Source organism: Hibiscus syriacus, unplaced genomic scaffold, assembly GCF_006381635.1.
Source record: "Hibiscus syriacus cultivar Baekdansim isolate YM2019G1 unplaced genomic scaffold, ASM638163v2 tig00110330_pilon, whole genome shotgun sequence".
Taxonomy (NCBI): Eukaryota; Viridiplantae; Streptophyta; class Magnoliopsida; order Malvales; family Malvaceae; genus Hibiscus; species Hibiscus syriacus.
The window spans coordinates 459,998-481,364 of NW_024062686.1; the positions used below are offsets into that span (position 1 = coordinate 459,998).

The window sequence follows — 21,367 nt, forward strand, 5'->3', positions numbered from 1 at the left end:
ACTTAAGAAGTGTTCTAGCATCAAAAGAATCCAAGTAACACACTATTAGCTTTTCCATTCTAGTTGTAGAATCATTTGAAAGAGGTTTAGCTTGAAAGTTTAGTTTATGCATGTTTAGTATATTTTCATGGTATATTTTATGTTTTATGCTTTTAGTATATATTAAAGCCTTATTTATGTTCCCTTAATATCAAATAAGACTTTAAGAAAGTTTGGGGACCTTACTAGGGTATTTGGGTTTAAAAAATAGATGTTTTCGTGCTTGTTTTAGGGGAAATGAGTTTTCTAGGTAGGAGCATTAAAACTAGGCAGAACAAAATGTTTTAAAGAATTAGTACTTATATAAAGTATCAAATTTTTTGCAGGAGTATCGATGCTCTTGGCTAGTATTGATACTTTTAGTCTGTTTTGGGCAGAAATGTCAATTTTTTAAGGATTTAGACACGAGATACCTCAACACTTCATTATATCATCAAATAAGACTATAAGTGGAACAATATTAATGTAAATTCAGACTTATAAATGAAATAATTAGAGACAAATAAGTCTAGCCTTTTTTATGCTCGGGAAAAAGACAGGGCAACCGGGTTTCTTTAGAAAAGATAGCAGACTCGAAAGTATAGATCTGGTCTGTATATATCCTTAGGTAGGGCTCAAGGCCCTTAAAATCGACTAACTAAGGTCGAGACCTGACACTCTCAAATGAAGGGTTAGTTAGGGGTATGGTGTCCGATGCAGAATTATGGGGGCATATATCAGTAGAATAGATGGGTGCATGAGCTCCGAGATGCAGTAATCCTTCGGCCGCACCATGATGTATACAATAGCGTAGAGAGTGAGTATCGCAAGGATATTCACTAAGCAAATCAGATCAGTAGACTTGATAGCTAGTCTTTCAGTGATACGCAGTTAGTATGTTTCAGCTATTAGTGTGTCAATGAGCTAGTTAGCTCAGCCTTCGGATTGTTTCCGCGGGCAGGTCAGTAGATCTAGCAGGTGAGGAACAATAGATAAACAAAAATCCAGTTCACACCAGTGTATATTCAGAGTACGTCTCAGCATTTTTTAAAGAGCGTGTATATCTGTAAACATTATTGTCCAGTTGAGTCGTAGATTCAGTCAAGTTAGTCTGTAATATTTTTTAAAGTATAAATATTTTATTTTGGAACTCCTCAGTGATTTTTTATTATATTTCAGTTTATTTTATGGTCGTTTTAAAACATGAGAAAGTAAATTAAAGTTGGTTAGCCACTTCGGTGGTTCCGTGTGGCATCCTACATCGGTCGACTGTGTGTCGTACTGGTCTAGGGTGTTACATTTTCAAAATGACGAAAACGTGTACGTTAATGAGATTTTTAACGGCGATTACGTCCGAACACCTAAAAATATATCGTTTAAAACATCATACACCTATTTTTAACAAAAAAATCTTTACTCACTAAAACATTTTTCGAGTGAAGTTATTTTGGTATTAAACCCAAAAATAATAACAATTGAAATTTGCAATTAGTTTATTAGTGTATTGAGATTTGGGCGGAATAAAGGACAGTGTAAATTTTATCGATTTCTTAAAAATGTTATTATTGTTAATCACGTGTCAGTAATTCAGGTGTAAATTGTGGTGTTATAGGGGAACACTGCGCCACCCTGCCTTTTCCCTTTTTTCACTTTAATTATTATTATTATTATTATTATTATTATTTTCTTCAATAATTATACTAATATAACTCTATGTAATGTAATTTGACTTTTTACATGACAATATTCTTGACTTTTCCCCTCTCTAGTTGTTTAATTTGTATTAAAATACAAAATAATTAACAATGCTAATTGAAATAAAATTGCAATAAGTGATTCTAATGATAAAAGATGATATTTTTTTAAAAAATGTTTATCATTTAAATAATATTATTTATAAACTATTGATAAGTTTATCTAAATTAAAATAATATAAATATTTAATCCAATTAGTTACCTAAGTTGTTAAATGACGAGTTGTTTTTGTTTTTTTGATATTTTCGATTCAATTAGTTACATTTACAGAGATATTTATTGTCAATAACTATAAAGATCTTAAACATGTTAATAATTAATTTTATCATAATTTAATCGTAACGAATTTGTGGTATCTACGAATACTTATTAAAATGAAAGAACCAGTTTAATAGCACGATTAATATTAATATAATAATATAACAAATAATATGTCGTCAAGTGACTTTATAATACTTTAATCATAATATGTTTATAATGGTTACGAGTACTAATTAGAATGAAAGAATGAAACTGATGGTACAAAAGATAATTAAATTAATTCAATAATCACTAATTCAAAAAGACGAAAATAAACCTAATCTTAAAGGAATTTCTAAAATTGAAATTAACACATTGTACAAGAGGGTAAAAAAATCCATAATTTTTTTTTTTACTTAATCACATGTATCCAATCTATTAATCGATTAAACATGATCAGATATTATAATATTATTAATAAAATATCCCTAATTTTAATAAAATAATAATAATAATAATAATAATAATAACAACTTAAGTTTGTAAGTACAGTACATGGTGAAACATAAAAAAAATAGACACCAAAAGCACGAAATGGGTACGGGTCACATTTGTCTGTTTCATCCATTTACATGAGATGGAGAGCTTTGGATTCACTACCTGAAACTGATAGATAGACTGCAATTTTTGAAGGTTTGTCCATCAGTCAACGTTTCTCTGATTGGATTGCTAATGCCATTGCCAACTTTTCTTTTATTTTTCGGATTTTCTTTTAAATTATTGCATTGGTGACTGGGATAAAATCAAATAAATAATGCAAAACGAATAATTAGTTAACCGAATTAGTAAGATTTATGATATTTATTACAATGGTTTTAAATTTGTTATATAAATGTGACAAATTCTAAAAAAATATATGTATTAGTTTTGCCGGTGATTGATGGTAAACTAACCTTATATCATGTTTTTTTAGTGAATTTGTGCTTTATTATGGGTAAATTATAAATTTGGTAATTGGATTTTATTTTCTCTTATTTAACTTTATGTATTTTTAATATTTTTAATTTTTTCATTGAATTTGATACATTGGGTTTTTTAGTATTTCGACCGTTTTCTTACTAATGACTTTATAAAAGGGCATTTTATAGATATATATGTAAAATGACGTCGTTTTTATGAATTTTTTTAAAACAACATCATTTTAACTCCGTTAACTATTTAACGTATGAGTGACAAAAAAATCCTACGTATTAACCAGGGGCGGATGTACATGACTCCCTATGGGAGCCATTGCACACCCACTATTTTGAGGGAAATGTTAAATTTAATTTAATCTGCTAATAGGAATAGGAAAAAAAAAGAAAATTTACATACTCAAAATTTTTTAGAATAGGTATTAAAATTTTGGACCCCCATTTTTTAATTTCTAGATCCACCATTGGTATTAAGTTTAGTGAGGAGATTGAAAATTTTAAAAATTCAGTAAGTAAAACATGAGAGAGAGTAAAGTTTAGTAATAAAATTTATAATTTACTTTTTCATTTATTTAACTTTTTAAAAAATGATTATAAAATAATATATGTTTTTAAACATTTGATAATGAATATTTAATTATCCATGCTGTAATGATTAGTGCTCAACTTTGAGAGATATACAAAAATAATAATTATTCTTTTAATCATTTAAATAATTTAATTTGGTTTGGGCTTCTTGCAGTTCTATATGACTTTGGGAAAATAGGACAAGCCCTTTCACATTAATGTTGTAGCAAACCCTAATTCTTACATGTATTTGAAAGTGAACATTATTTAGTTCGAGGCTAACGGCGACGGTTTTACCATTATCCTCGTTACAATTATCAAAACATGAGATGAAATTAAGGATAAAAAATACAAATTTATACGGAAAGCAGAAGCTACTGTGAAATGTCCTGATCGATAACGCTTCCCGACGTATCACTCATTTGCTTCAGTATTTCGATGTGAATGATAGTTTAATTTTGATGACAGTCAACTCATAGACTAAATAAATTTAGCCAACTTCTTCCACGGTCACTTGTTTCGAATTTAAGATGAAATTCAATGGGCGACCGAAGGAAGAAGGAAGAAGGAAGAAGAAGAAGAGGAAGAAGAAGCTTCCGTTCCGTGGTTAAAACAGGGGGAATTAATAATAATAATAATAATAAAAATGGGGGAGGAGGGAGTCCCAATAATTGTGAGTGACAGCAGTCGTTTGTGTGTGTCAGTAACTATCGAGCCCTGTGCTTGTTCCCATGGTTGACTACTTATACATTATCGTCTGCTTTTTTTCCTTTTATGTATTAATTCTTTCGTACCACCCTTTTTCTTTTATGTTTTATTTTATTTTTAAAAAATTGAATGGTAAAATTCTTTTAAAAAGGCTTTGAAAAAGAAATGTGAAAATAATTTTCTCATATTATATGATTGTTATAGCATTTGATGGAAAATACATAAATTATTTGACGATATATAAAAAAAATGTATAAAAGATTTGCCCCTATGTCTCATTAAATGTATGTGTGTTTAAAAAAAACATATTCATATTTAAATATTTTATTAGAAAAATTAACAAATAACAGTATTTATTATTATTTTTTTTGCTACCATTGTTTTGCATCAAATGAAACAAATATATCAAATCTAACAATTATCTTTTAGGGATAATTTTATCATTTTTTTGGATCGAATATATATTTTAAAACTACGTTCACGGTTAATATTAAACACAAATAATGGCAAGTGGGCAGCACCTTGGGCAGGATAAATTTCTTCATATAAAGGAGTTCGTAGCATGGGGAGTGAAACATAAAAAAAATGAGGAGAAATTTAGAAATACGTTATTTTTTTAATTAATCATTGATATCCGATCTATTGATCAATTAATCCAGATCAGGTACTGCAGAGGCGAGGGCGTCTCAACCCAGCTTGGATGTTATGTTTTATTTACTCATTCTAAATATGTTAAATTTTTCGTGCGTCTCTCATTATCAAATAATTAAGATTTCTTTCATCCAGCAGGATAACTAATATCTTAGATGAGCAAATAAATTTTTCAACACCCCAGGTGATAACTTCTTTCTTCAAAATATTATCTCAGCAATGTTGACAAAATTGAATAATTTAAGAAGATCGGTAATTTTATTAATTATGATTGGTCTATCAAGATAAGATATTAGTTTTTTTTACGTTCAAAATTTAAGTTTTGATATTATGAATTGATTAAACTAAGTCTAAAAGATTAAATGTTGTTGATCTCTATAATACCTTATTTTTTATTATATCAATCAATGAATTAGACCTAAGTGATTAAAAAATTAAAATTATTTGCTATAATATTTACAGCAAAAAAATTATAAAGTGTTATTTTTATAATTTTTTTGATAAGATAAAAGAAATCGTTTCGAAAGAAGATAAACAAATATTTAAGTAATTTATAGAAGAAAGGGTTGTTATTGTTTTCAAGGTTGAAATTAGTGTTTTTATTTATTTATATTTTCTTGATTTATATTATTTTGAAGAAGGTTTTAGTAAGATCGACCCAAGTTAATGTTAGTAAATGGAATAGACATATGTACAAATCAATTTACCTCAGTGGTAATAAATTGTTGTTATTTTTAAAAGTTACGAGTTCGAACACCGACGGTTATATCAAGGTGATTAAGTGTTCATTGTCAAATGATTGAGAGTATTTAGAACATATATTATTTTATAATCATCTTGAATTAATAAGAAAACATGAGATAGGTACATCTTTTAATAATATTTTATAAACAATTTAACGTGTATAGAGAGAGAGAGAGAATGAGTGGAACTAGGGCAAACCCCAAAAGAAAATAATGCTACAAATCCCAAAGTTAAGGAACTCATGGGGTCACTACTTACACACCACCAAAAGATTGTCATTTGTTGGACACACACACGTAGTAATAACAAAAACAATGATCACTGCTTTTGTTTGTATATTTCCTCCTTCTTACACTGTTGCTGTAAGGCTGGGCAGTGAGCTTCCCAAATCCTGCAAAGTAAAGCTAAAATGGCAATGCCCCCATATTAAGTCTTAACTCCCATGGAGCAAAATATCAAAACTCGTTGCCTTCTTGCCCAGCCACTGTACAATTCTTTTGTTTAGTATATGCACTATTTTTATTAGTCTACAATGATTATAAGGTATTATATGTTTAAAAAATCTTAAATCATCTGATAATGAATATTCAAATAACACTATAGATATTATGTTCGAACCTGAAACCTTCAAAGACGATGACCATCTTTTTATCTATTGAGGTCTCTTTTCGATTAGGGTTTTTGGTTCCATCCCACCGTGGAGACTGAAGCAACGGACTATAATCTCTCTCTTCGACATTACTTCTCCGGTCACCATGTTCATTGACATATATTTACAGGGTATTGCTAAATTAATCCTCTAGCTTCAGGACTAGGGTATTCTCATCAGGTTTCACTGAGGTATGAAATTGACATTTTGGTTAATTCATTGTCTCTGTCTGATAGAATCCAACTTACCTTACCTTTCGGAAAGTATTAGTCCCCACTCTATGTAACCTATGAGACCCAAAAGATTATTTTGGACCACCATCTTTTCCATTTTTATTTGTATAATTACCTTAATTAATATGCTCTACGATGATCTAGATTAATTTCATTAATCTTTATATTTGACTTGGTTTCATTATGTAAAAGATGATGGTGAAATGATAGAACAATGGAAGTTTTGAAACTTGAATCTTATTTTAGCGATCATATATATAAAAATAAGGTAAAGTACACAAATAGACCCCAACTATGGAATATTATTTCATTGAGTTTCTCAACTATTAAAAGTTATGAAATTGTTCATTGACTATAGAGCATTGCTTTGTTAAGTTTTTTACTATTAAAAGTTACAAAATAGTCACCCAGCTATTCATATATTTCTAAACTCGTCTTTTTCATTAAAATTTGAGTGCAGTTTGAGTGGACGCTAACCTACTTATTGTAATAGAATAAAATATGATCTCAAAATCTCAAACGACTATCATATTTCAGTTAATAAATTAACATCCAGCTCAAACTATCATCATTTTAACAAAAAAGGACGAGTTTGGAACATACGAACAGTTGTGTGATCATTTTGTAACTTTTAATAGTCCGAAAACTCAACAAAGTAATGTCCTATAGTCAGTGGACTATTTTGTAGCTTTTAATAGTCGAATACTCAATAAAATAATGCTTTATAGTCAAGGGGCTATTTGTGCACTTTACCCTAAAAAAATCATAATATTATTATTGGTTAAATTGACTGTGGTGATACTAGTAGAGAATTACCTGCCATACGTATATAATAATTGTCTGATATCACTGACTAATAATAACATTGTGTAATGAAATGAAACAATATAGGATGAATATTGCATCTAATCGACTGATTATACATGGGTGGCGTCGACAACGGTGTATGATGTAATGGTGTGGGCGTTGCCATGAAGTTTAATTTGAAAAATATGCGGATATAATTGTCTCAGACATTTTCGAAGCCCTAAACGAAAACTCAAAAATATATTTTTTATAAAATAAAAGTACATTTCATTACTTTAAACAATTAGTTCAATATTACATAAATAAATCATAGAAAAAATGATTAAATTTTGTGAAAATATATTATTTTTATTATTTTATTAAGAAAACACCTTAAATACAACTAAAAGAGAATAAATATAAAAAAATGTGAATGCATGTCTGATACAAAGCTTGATTATGAATAATAAATAAATAAAAAGTATTGTATATTATTTTGTTGTTAGATTGAGAATGAAGAAGACTAAAAATTAAATAATATTCGATAAATTGAAGAGTACGATATGAAAAAAAGAAGAGAAAAACATGTTTCAATTAATTCAAAATTAAATGGAAAAAGAGGGTAAAAAACTAAACATTTTATGAACTTATAAAAATTAGGGGTCCTAATTATAAATATAAAAATTTGTTTAAATTTAATTCAAAATCGGATGAATTAATAAGAGAAATGAAAAAAAGAGAGTCCAAAACTAAAATTTTATGAAATTATAAAAATTAGGAGCCCTAATTATAAATATAAAAAAATTGAGTTCTTGAGCGGTTGCTCAAGGCGCTCCCCTTAGAGCTGGCCTTGTATGTAGGGATGGACATAGGTCCGGTCAGGTTGGATTTTTGATCCACCAGACCCAACCCAACCCAAAAATTATAAATCCTCCACCCGATCCGAACCCGACCAGAAAAATATATACATTCCACCCAACCCGATTTTTTTGAGATAAAATCCAAACCCGACCTGAATCGAAATAATATATTTATATATTATTTTTATTCAACAAAAATAGGGATTTAATTGAAAGAAAATAATATATAGAGGGTATTATTATAATTATCACTAAATATATAAAGTAACATTATATTTTTTTGGGATCGGGTCAGGTCGGGTATTTTCACCCTAAATCGGATCCTGACTCATGCCAAACATAACTTTTTAAAACCCGACCCAATCCAACCCGTACCCGACCTCGATTTTTTAAAATCCGATCGATCGGGTCCTATGCCCATTCCTACCTGTACGAGGAGTATATTTGATAACTAACTACAGATTAATATAAATATTATCAGAGGAATCTAGTAGGTTTAAGGGGGAAAGGCAATTAATAAAGTTGATTGAGCGAGGAATAGGGGCCTCATAAACAGATAAAAAAGGTTGAATGGTTGTGTCCTATGCATAATGCCACTGTGGAATGACTTTGGTGGGGGCTGTCATCATATCTACAATGGTTTTGGTCTCGTCTTTCATCAATCCCCACCCTAAAAATAAGACCATTTAGGCATTAGGGCCATTGACTTGCCTCAACTTGTTGCCTAATTCATTTAAGAGACCTTTATAATGCCCAAATTATGGTGATGGATTTGCTCCTTTTCATCAATGCATCGTTTTTGCTCTCCTTTGTGCTGGGATCAATTATTTGTATAGGCGAAATCAATAACGAGTTTAATTGTAAATGTCATTGAAGGTAAACTATATTATATGTCGTTCAACTTTAAATATTATATCAATCATATTATTAAATAATTTTCTTAAAACAGATTTATCATCCATCCTTCAGTGTTTTGAGTAATGTTAGAGTTTAGCCTATTTAGTAAGGAGGAAATGAATTAAAAGATTAAGACCATTTGATGAAGAGACTTAACCTTTGACGAAGCGAATTGTTGAAAAATAATTTAATTTATTAAATGATATTGATATTATTTATAATAAGTCATACCACTTGGTGAATAAGTGCATTATTAATAAGTCATGTCATTTGGTGAATACACTTATTTCTTAGTTTGAAGTTGTATACATTCAATCATATCTATTAATTTTCTAACAATTTTCTCGATCAAAGTTCAAGTCTCTTCATCAAATGATCTTAACCTTCAATTTCATTTCCCCTCAACAATATATAGGCTAGTTGAAACACAATGTAGACATAATATTAGAATAGGAAAAGACTTAGAAAATTCATTTCAATTTCATTATTTCTGGGGATCAAGAAATGTAAGATTGCGTTCGACTGATCACTGTTGTTGTGCTTACTTCTTTGATCCTTTGTTGTTGTATCATGAGACTGAAGTCCAACGTTGCTTAAAACACTAATGGGATGACCAATCTGTCTTAAGAAAAAATGTTTATACATGTCTCAACAAAAATTCTTCTTTTTAACCTACTCTATTCATATGATTCCATATTTACATACGAGTAAATAATTTTATCTTTTATTTTTATTTTGCTTTGCTCAATTCAATAATAATATTTGTTTATTATATATTATTTATTTCTCGAATTAATATTTATCTAACAAATTATACATGGATTTTAATTGAATTTATAAAGTTAAATATAAATTTTGATTTTGTGCAATTTTATACAAGAAGTTTTTATTTTATTCCATTTTCATAAATTATTAAAATTATTATCAATATAGTACTATATTACTTTTAAATATTGATTATATGAATAGTTTTTTTAAAAAAAGTAAAAGGGGTCTCGTTAAAAATCCTCTCATAACTTGATAGAGTCGAGACTCAATCCAGACAGTGAAAGGAGAAAAGGGTGCCCAAGATTATCATTGCATGTAACCAAAACACAATAAAATATCGATATTGAATACAATCGAAACACGAAAATTACATCCAGCTAATGAATATATTTATTTTTAAAAATGTTATAATCGAATCGAAATAATAATTTAATATGTACAATTGAACTAAAATTAAACTTCATATACACTACCACATATTTAACCAGAATCGATCTATAATTTATAATGATCTGCAATGAATTTTATAGCAAAAATATAGTTGTTGACATTTACAAGGACCACCCTTGTTGTAAACAATTATGTTAGGTATAACTCATAAATATACGGTATATGATTATTTTTGTAAATATATATCAGAGTTTATTTATTATAAAGAAGTTGTAACCAAAATTTATGAGATATTGAATGAAAAATCTAGCGTCGTCCAGGACACTGAGGACGTAAGCATATTACTGAACCTCATTAAAATTTTGTGTTCTCTTCATTCTCTTTACCCGATTATTCAACAAATTATAATACATAGGTGCATTAAGAATCAAAATTGTAATGATAATAATCAACACAATGTTGACAACATGATGGGGGAATGAATGCAAATGAAAAGAAGAATGGAAATCGTGATGGTGAAGTTAGGGTTTGATAGGACAAGTAGAGAGCATCGATACCATCCAAAATAAGGAAAAACAGTGTTGGCGTGAGTGAATAATGCACCACCCAATGTAGTAAATATGGCAACATCAAGCTTTTGCATGCTGACCCTTTTAAAAAAAACTTGTGGTCCAAATCCATGATTGATTTTAAATAGATTTCGAATTTAGAAATTTTATTTTAATATCGATAGAATCCGTAGTTATATATATGTAGGATATACGTGCATTGTCAGTAGTTAAGAAATTTTGAGTAATTTTAAGTTACAAACTTAAATTGACCTGAACAAATTAAATATGATCCAAAATTAACAGGACCTCTTAAATTTTTAGTGTACATTGGTAGAGCATTTGGGTTTGATTCAAAGAACCATTTGGGAGTGTACATTGGTAGAGCAAAAGAGGTTTGATGAACATAGCTTTATACGAGAAAAGATTAGACAACTAATTCCTCGGGAAATCGAGTTGAAATCGTAGGCAAAATTGGCCCAATAAGGTATATGAGTTTCTTATTTAGCCCATTAGGGCAAATTCAAATTTATTTTGGGATCTATGGTCTTTTCTACAGTGATATGGAACTCGTTACGTCGAGTTGACGAGTTCTAATAAAAATATTTTGTTATTCTAACTTTTCACCTCGATGTGATAGATTTTAATAAAAAATATATTTTATTGGAACTCGTCACCTCGGCGTGACGAGTTCCAATAACACTGTATAAAATGTCGTAGATCCTAAAATAAATTTTAACTTGTCTAATGAACTAAATAAAAAACTCGTTATCTTTATTAGGCTAAATCAGCCAAAATCGTAACCTAACAAATGTCCAGGCCCCAAAAAAGTATGATCCGGTCCTATTTCACTAGGCCTATCAGAAATCTATGTGCAAATTGAACACTAAACTGCACAGCATTAAGTTCTCCAATGGCAGAAGATACAAGCACACAGTATTATTATGGCCCTCACAGGCAAACCAGGTAGAGGTGGTAGTTTGTAGGTTAGGGGAGGTAAAAGCATTCCGCTATCGGAATAACCACTGTTATAAAGCAATAATAGTACCATCCGAAATTATTATTGTATGACCGTGATACTCATAGTATCTATAATAACTTCCGTTGTATCCGAAATTTCAGTTGTATCCGAAATTTCAGTAAACAAAACGTAATCAAGACACAATAATTTTCTTCCTTTTATAGTTTTCTAAATAATTTTTACTATAAATTTATTTTTTAAAAATAATAACCATTAAATTATAAATATAAAAAATAAAAATAATATTAAAAATATTAAATTACTAGGAGGAGATCCATCGAAAATGCTACGCCATTAAAAAATCCTGGCAGATGGTATCAACAACTAGTGCTTAATGGCAGCAAATGCCAGATCACTTGAGCATATTTCTCAAACCATGAGATTGGAAATTGAAAACCAAGAGGCTTTTTATTAGTAACTGCACATAAGGCCATAATAGGAACCACTCCCAACACATTCCCCACTCGTACAAATAGAAATGAACCACACCAACCAGTGCCCCATGAATTTAAAACTCCTACTGCCTATACACTGAAACACCTTTTGGCTAAAGCCATCCCTTTTGAGAGGCTTGCCAGTCAATCTAAACTAACTGCACTCCTATTCTTTGCATTCTTTCTTTTATTTTCTTCCTTCTTCTGCTGCCTTCAAATGCTGATGGCGTACAGTTAAATTACCAGATGCAAACGTTATATGGAATTGTCCTCGATCTAGTTAACCCCTGGTTGAGCTGTTGTTGAAATCATTGGACCACAAATTGCTTCAACTGATAGCGTTTCAGTACATTTGGGCATGGATCTTCCCCGAAGTTACTGTTGGCTATGGTCACCGCACATCGTTGCTTCCCGACGCACTTCTGCAAAACATCAAACCGTAGAACACTGTGAGAAGTGCATGCATGCATACAAGTTTCAGTTTGCTTTATCGACAAGGAAGTTGAAATATACCTTCTCCAAGATGGCGTACAACAGGAGCATGGCAAGGCCTTGCTGGTAACTTCCACAAGCTCCCAAAGGAGTTCCAAAGCTAGCAAATTTGATGGAAGATAGCCTGTCCGGGACTGCAGTGCAAGTGAACCTTTGGTCTATGGAACTCTTCGGTCTTCCCGTAGCTTTCAATCTGCCAGTTCTTGATATTCGGGTGATACTCGGGGATCTCGGCACAAACGGTGGACACAGATCTTTTTACAAGTGAGATTTCAATGGATCTCCTCCAAGCTCCTCGAACAGAACCAACAGATTTTGTGTCGGTTTCAACCAAGACCGAGGCACATGGTACCTGAAATGTATAATGAAAGGAAAGTACGGATTAAACGATGAACATAGTTTTTATTTAAGGTAGTTGCTGCCAAGAGTAGTTACCATCTTGGGTTGGTTGGCCGCAACCAAGCTGACACTTTGTCGGATGAAATGTCCCGGCATAACTGCAGCCACTGCAATCACCATGAGCATATGCAGTCCAATCTACCAATGCTCTGCTGCCCATTAATCCATATTTGACCTTTTCCCATACTTTCCATGTCCAAAGCCAATGGCTCGTCCCCTCAGGTGCATTGAAATAAGCCTGCAACACGGAAGGAAAAATGTTGAATTCATTGAAGCCTATTTATACCGCAACTACTATTCATCATATACCTTGTGCCATCTTAATGGCTGCTGTTTTTGTGCTGCCAATGATCCTCCATCCACTCGACAGAGGAAATACCATTTCGGCGAGACAAGATTCATGGCCTCCTTTAAGGCCAACCTGGTATGTCCATTTTTGCCAGGATAGGTCCCTTTTTCCTTGGTCAAGTCCATGTAGTGCAACTGGACCAAGGATTCCGGTGTTCCATGTCTCGAAGTGCCCCCCTACATTCTTCAATTACCGGCAAAGTGGAGTCAGGTTCCAGGCATAAAACACTAATGACCATTACTTTTCTTTTCCAAATTTCTTTTGCTTCAAATCGTCTCGGTACCAAATGGCAAATAATAAGAGTCAGGGTGAGAAACTAACCGGCAATCCAACACAACACTCAGCAGCGCAATTTTGTTTGTTCCTGCACGCAGATTGACCTTCCCCGTGAATGTTATTCTCCTATTTTCTCTCGTTCCAAAGGCAGAACCTGTTACCATCATGTTTACAATTTTTATTTCTGAAAGAAAAAACGAAAATGCACAGAACAAGAAATATAACTATGTAAATGTACCTGCAAGTTGTCCATTGATAAAAATGTGTACCGCATGACCTGTTGATTGAACAATGAGAGTGGGAAGCTCCCCACCATGAAGGAAATTCAGTTGAACCAATGTCAACACTGCAACATATAACTTCTGATTGTGAGACATTCAGAAATTTAAGCATCGGTAAGCACCGTAAATCTAAATTAAGAACAATTAAAAAAGAGAATTGCTTCAAATCTAACCAAACCATGGGGACATCAGTCTCACCTAGTACTGTACCATAGGTAATCACTTGCATCCCTTGTGACATTTATTTGCTCTAATAGACCATTAGCAGTTACCGTTACGCCGTCATCTCGTGCAGAAAATCTTCATCGTAACTTTCCCACGAGAGCATATTAATATTTGTGGGTAACATCTGCATTTGTGATGTCTGGACTCCAACCTGAAAAGGACGACGATACTAATTGTTATTCAGGAAATCCATTAACTTTTCCATTAACTTTTAATACCGAGAATAATTCGTCCTCAAAGAATATGCTTTCGTTACAATAATACTGAAACAGAGATCATGCAAATTCAGATCATACCTTTGCAGTGTTAAAGACTGCATTCCTGCAATCAGGAAGGATGCTGATGGACCAAGGAGGCAAGTTATAGCATGTTGTTAAATAAGACTCTTGCGGCCGATTTGGTATCATAGTTCGATAGGAAAGCTGCACAATCTCCTTTTTCTGATGTGTACATATGAGCCTGAGAAATGTCAAACATTGACTAGATTCGATAAACCAGAAAAGACCCACATCTTCTGAAATTCGAGGGAAAAATGTAAACCTGTTGCAATTTTCCAAATGAAGTGACAATGGGCTCTGCTGAAACTAGAGCTCGCTCACACATCTTAATAGCCTTGTGAAGCTCCTTTAGATGACCATACTTTGGTTGTCTAATCAAACCTGTCACGTTCGGCGCAAAGTAGTTAGCAATGCATTATCTGGCTGATTAAAACCTGAGGCCATCACATAAACTTGAGATATAAAACCGGATGAGATCGAACTAAGGAGAGCGATAGGAAGGAGCGTGCATGGGATACGAATCCAATGTCTTCCAAAATTCTTTGGTACTAGAACAGAACAAGCTACATGGAAATATGCAAACAGCTCTTTTCTCACCATATCATCTATTGGAGCTTCATAATCATAACTGGTAGTGATGAAAGGACCTCCAGCTGTACGGCCAAAATGGTGCCTCCATGGTACTGTTTCACATGCGAAACAAGCAGAGCTCAGTGAACAATAATCCGTTTTCCATTTATATACTTGACGCCCTTTGAAAACTATGAACGAAAAGAGAGAAAATAGAGGGAACCGACCCATGTATAATTAACAAATGATCCTCCTTTTTGAATGAATCGAGCAACAGCAAAGGCCAAATCTTCAGCTGGCCGGTGGTGATTTGGACCGCCAAATTCCGAGAACCTTTTGCATAAACAAAGGCACAAAATGAATTAGACTCATCTCATAAAAAAAATTCATATTTAAGGTTGTAAAAATATAAACTCATAATACCTACCATCCACTCCATGCCTCAGTCCATATTGTGGCTTGTATGGTTGTTGGGTTGGAATGCATCACAATAGAAGCCATTGCATGTGTTTATCTAATACAATCATACATGAAACTCCCTTAGCCATTCCCATTGTTCACTTTTAACCGAATTGACATACGCCTTTTGAAGTTCGGCATGACTATAGAGCAAGAAACTCGACATGCTAAATATAGATTTGAAGGCTAATTGCTTACCACTGGATCTGGGGCATCATCTTCCTTCCCACATCACCCATGGGACCCCAGTTGGTTTCTACCGCCATTTTTGCTGCCCAACTAACATAGCTAGAGCCAGCCGCCCCAAGTAATTTACTCTGCGCCCCATACTCATTCTCAATCTGAGCTCATACAAACCCAAAAGAGAACAAAAAAAGTTTCATATTAGCATTGTAAGCTGACCATAAAATAGATTAGCAAAATGCATAGCGACATAATTTGGCATCTTATCTATTTATATATATATAGAGAGAGAGAATATTTTTTGGATATATATATATATATATATATATAGTGGGTGAAAATATAAACTAAAAACACCAACAACCAAAGCATTTACCTGAGAGAGAATAATGGGACCACCCTGGGACTCAAACAGGTTATTACTCTTCATCAGTCCAACAATTTTCTCAGTAAATCCTTGCATAGCTCTCTGCAATAATGTATATACAAATCCTTACTTATCTATTTATTTTTAGGAAACAATGATTAAAATATATGTTTAACGATTGTTTATCTCCCCTTAACTATACTCTAATATCACATGCAGTCAGAAGTTAGAACAATGGAAATTACAGCAATACTGAAGAACAGCAGATTGGATACCTGAAGGGCTCATTGTCTGTTCTGAAGCTGATGCCTGGCACAAATTTTAACCACACAGGGAACCTCTGCATGTGGTAAAAACATTGAGAACATCAGGGAAGACTGAAGAGAAATAAAACTGAAACAAATGGGAAAAATTGCAAAGAAAATCAGAGATTTAGAGCTAACCCGAAATTCCACTCCGCACAAACATAAGGACCAATGCGGAGATGAGCATAGAGCCCTGCTGTCTGTATTGTCTTCATGAATCTCACAAGGTCATATCTTCCTTCAAAATTGTACTGCAAAATTGTTTTTCACAAAGCAGTTAGAGAAAGAGAGTAAATATATGAACTTTATTGTAGAGGAAAATGGAGAGTAAATAAGAGTACATTTCCAGGAGATGGTTCATGGACATTCCAAAAAACATAAGTCTCAATCACATCAAGTCCTCCATCTTTAGCCTTCTGTATCAGATCTGCCCACATCTATTCATACAAACAAACACCAGAAGAAGAAAACACATGAAGAAGAAAACACATTTTAGTTTCTTCAAAATGAAAGAAAAAATCACGACAAAAAAGCTCCAAAAAATTCAAAAAAGAAAAAGAAAAAAAAAAGAAACTTTGAAAGTACATCAGGAGTGCTTCTGGGATAATGAATGGAACCAGAGAAGAGGACCCTCCTCTTCCCATTAATCATTATAGCTTTCCTATCATAGTAACACTGCTCTGAACCACTTGACAACCCAAGCACAGAGCTAAGCAAAATGCAATTAAAAGCCTTGAAATGAGCTCGTTTCGTTCCATCTCGACAGCTCAAAACTCACAATCAGAAAACTTGCAACTACAATGGGTGAGAATGAGAAAGAAAAAGAAAAGGTTTTGATCTGGTGGGCTTGTAACTGTGGTTTAATGAGCAGACACCTTTATAAATGAGAAAAAGGGACGTATGTACAGTTTTTCAACTCACGGCTCACAGCCATTGTGCATTACAATAAACGAAAGTTGAAAATGAATGACAGAAAGCAGTAAAAAAAGGGAGGTGTCCAATATAAAAGATTGAAGCTTTTACATTCTTAGATGAAATATTATATGATCTTAATATTGGTGAGTGTTGATCACGCGTTAACAGAATCTGCCATGATTTTACTAAATCAGTATGCATCATTTGGCAAGTTCCAGGCGAGGGAATTTACACCGAGATAAGAAACAGAAAATCTATTACTAAAATTATATAAATTATAATAAAAAAATCAACATAGATTAATTTAAGTAGTAAGAATCCTAATATTAGTTAAGTAAGATCTCGAGTTCGAATCCTTATATATGAAAAAAAAATTATTAGGAGACTCGTCCATCAAATCTAGGTGTGACATAGGTTGGTATTAATTAGTCAATGCGAAGTCTTAAAATCAAACGAGTGGTAAAAAAAAGAGGGTAACCGTAATAATCCAACTAATAATGGTAAGCCCTTAACCATTTTATCAATTACACATAAGTGAAGCTTTTACTATAGTTAATTTTTTTCAACTTCTTTAATTTTAATGTATCGCCATGTAATTAGTTAAAATCAATTTAATGAATAAAAAATTAATTGGGATGATATAACACACATGGTGATGTCGTGTTAATATTTTAAATCGCATAAATATGTCATATTAATTATAAAATAATTATTAGCCAATTAAAGATTTTTTTTTTAAATTAATTATTTATTCAAAAGAATATTAATGACTAAAGTACCTAAAAATAAAATTTAAACTAATTAAATACTAATGATGGATTTTAATCTATATACTTTCGACAATATGCGACCAAAGAGAGATCAACACCGTCATTGTATGACATATACATGATATTCCAAATTTAACCCCCCAAATAAGTTCACAAAGGCAACCGACAGCACACTTTCTATAGCACTACTGTTTGCAGTTTGACTTGTATGTTTGAATAATGCAATGATTTTTTTATATAGTATAATTAAATAATATTTGTTTAAATAGAGTGATTATTACAGTGGTCATCATAGGTTTTCAAGAGTACATGGCGATCTTCATATGTCTCCAGGAGCACATGGCGACCTGAAGTACTGACGACTTATGGAGCTGCAACATCGAGGGAAGAAAGAAGAATTGTTGCAATAGAGTAGACTTTGTCGTAAAAAGTACTTGGCGACCTATGGAGCACTTGGTGACCAATGAGGTTACTGTAGCAAACACTCCAGTTTAAAAAATAATTGGTAGTCCTATATGTGAATTTTTCCCCAACGCCCTACATGGGCGATGAAGCATATATATAATTATTTATATCTGATATATTGATCGATTAATAAGATCGTAAATACTGTTAAGACAAAAATAATCCACCTAATCTAATTAATCTATTCAAAAATGTTAGAATTCAAATTCTAATCTTATTTATAAAATCTAATACCTACTCCTACAAATCTATTTAATTATCCATTATATAATGAGTTCTGAGATAGAATGACACTAGCTGATATCAGCAGTTTTGTCTACAGAAAATGTCAAAACAGTCCTTAGCGTAGATCTTTTGTAATATATTTTTATTTTAGTGACTTGCTTGATATTCTCAACTTTCTAGCTGTCATTTCCAGATCAAATCCGCCATTCTGTTCTGCTTCTTGTTTCTTAATAATCAATAGGGTAAACTACATCAATGGTCACTTTTTTGAGAAATTTTTTGTCTACCCCACTAAAGTTTCAAACTAATAATTAGTCATTAACATATCGATTTGTAACAAGATAGTCGGTAACGTTTGATTTGTAACAAAATGGTCACTCTACCGTTATTTCTGTTAAATTGATGATGTGTCAAAGTTAATAAAAAGATTAATATTTAGTTTTAAACCTAAACTATTGCTAAAACATTAAATAAGTCATTGAACAATGGGTTTATATCTAATTTATCCCAATAACTTTTTTTATATAGGGTTTTTTTCAAACACCCCACAACAACTATATTAGAACATCCTTACAAAACGAAAACCACACTGCATGGATAAATGTAGTTTTTCATTAAAGACAAATACATTAATATTTAAAGCCATATATTCAATTAATTTTAATGTAAAAATAATGCTTTTAGGATGATTTTCGTTTTATAAGGAGGTTAAAATATTTAAAGACAAATGGGAGTTTGTTTAAGTGTGGTTTTTTTTATAAGCAAAATGGTTAGAATATAATTGAGATGGTGGGTTGTTTAAAAAGATTGAAAATTAGAAAGTTTTGGAAAATTAGATATAAAATCATGTTTAAGGAACTATTTGATGTCTTTGCAATATTTTAGGGGTAGAACTAATATTAACCTTTGTATTAATGGTATCACATCACCAATTTAACAGAGATAGAGTGACAATTTGTTATAAATTGATAACGTTGGTGACAATTTTTTACAAATCGATAATATTAGTGACTAATTTTACTTTGAAACTTTAGTTAGGAAAACGAAAACTTACTCAAATATTAACGACCATGGTGTAATTTATAATAATTAATAATATATACGACCTTTTCCCATGTCTATATTATTCACATAAGATTTTTTATTTCTTAAATGAGATAAATTTTAATACTTTACAATTTATTAAATTTATATTTAAAATTAATTTAAAAATATCAATCCTTATTATCCAATTTAAAATTTTTTTGAATAGTATTAGGTGATTATAAGATAGTATCTGTTCAAAATTTTAACATATATATATATATATATATATATATATATATATATATATATATGTGGATGAACCTAGGTAGGGGCGGTCCCCCACAAATTTTAAATTTCTATATATTTTAAATATTTTTATTAAAAATTATTTTTATCCTCCTAAATTTTTATAAGTTTGTATCCCCTCAAAATTTTATAACTCCACCACCCCCTACCCTAATAAAAATTTGCATTTATCCTACATATATCTACAAACACAAACTGTTCGAATCCAAAATTTTTAAAATAAACAATCATCATTTAAATATTGAATTCCCTTTTTTTTTATATATACACACACTAAAAATTGATAAATCAACAATGATATAAACCTACAAAGAATTCTTATAAGACATTTACGTACAAATATAGGGTGTGATGTTTAAATGATGAAATTTATTATTATTAACAATATTTTATTAAATTATTTTTTGTGATAATTTTTTTTCAAATATATTAGTTTTTAATAATAAATTTTAAGACATTAGGGGTGAAAGTTTTATATAAGTCTTTTCACTAGACTCTAGTTAATTTAGCATTTAATGTATTATTAACGCTTATTATTCTATACATAGATAATGTACACCTTAAACCAGTACAACAAAATCGATCGAGTGTCACACGGAACAACAAGTGGCTAACCAACCGTTTACTTTACTTTCTTAATTGAAAGGACCATTTAGAAAGACTTAAAAAAACAATAAACCATCAATACTATAATAAACATTTAATCGGGAGCTCCCACAATATAAATCAAAATATAGATTGTGAGTTTTAAAAAAAGTTATGACTCGGTTAAACAAAATAATGATTTACAAATATACATGCCCTCTAAAGAACTCGAGACATACTCCGTTCTAGATCTGGTATGATCACTATTGGTCAAAAAGCTCCTCTATTATTCTTCATCTAATTTGCATAAGGAACAAATTCCAAACGCTGAACTAACTAGCCCAGTGCCACACTAACAACTAAAACATACTAAAAGGAGTTCATTTATGACATGCTCATACATCTGAATAGAAAGGATATAATGAATCCATTTAATTTAAATCATTAGCGAGTATCCTGCATACTCGCTCTCTACGCTATGGTAGACACCATGTTATGGCTGAGGGATCTATGTATCTTGGAGCTCACACACCCTCTAGTCTACCGAGGATATCCTTCGGAATCTCTGCACACCACACCCTAGACTCCACCCCTTGCGAGTGTCGAACCTTATGCCCTAACTAGTCATTAAAGTGCCTTGCGCACTCC

The 21,367-nt window shown here is 31.5% G+C and overlaps 1 pseudogene; it reads right to left on the reverse strand.

Moving 5' to 3' along the window:
• Positions 1-12,191: 12,191 nt before the first annotated feature.
• LOC120119050 lies at positions 12,192-17,289 on the reverse strand (annotated as a pseudogene).
• Positions 17,290-21,367: the final 4,078 nt, after the last annotated feature.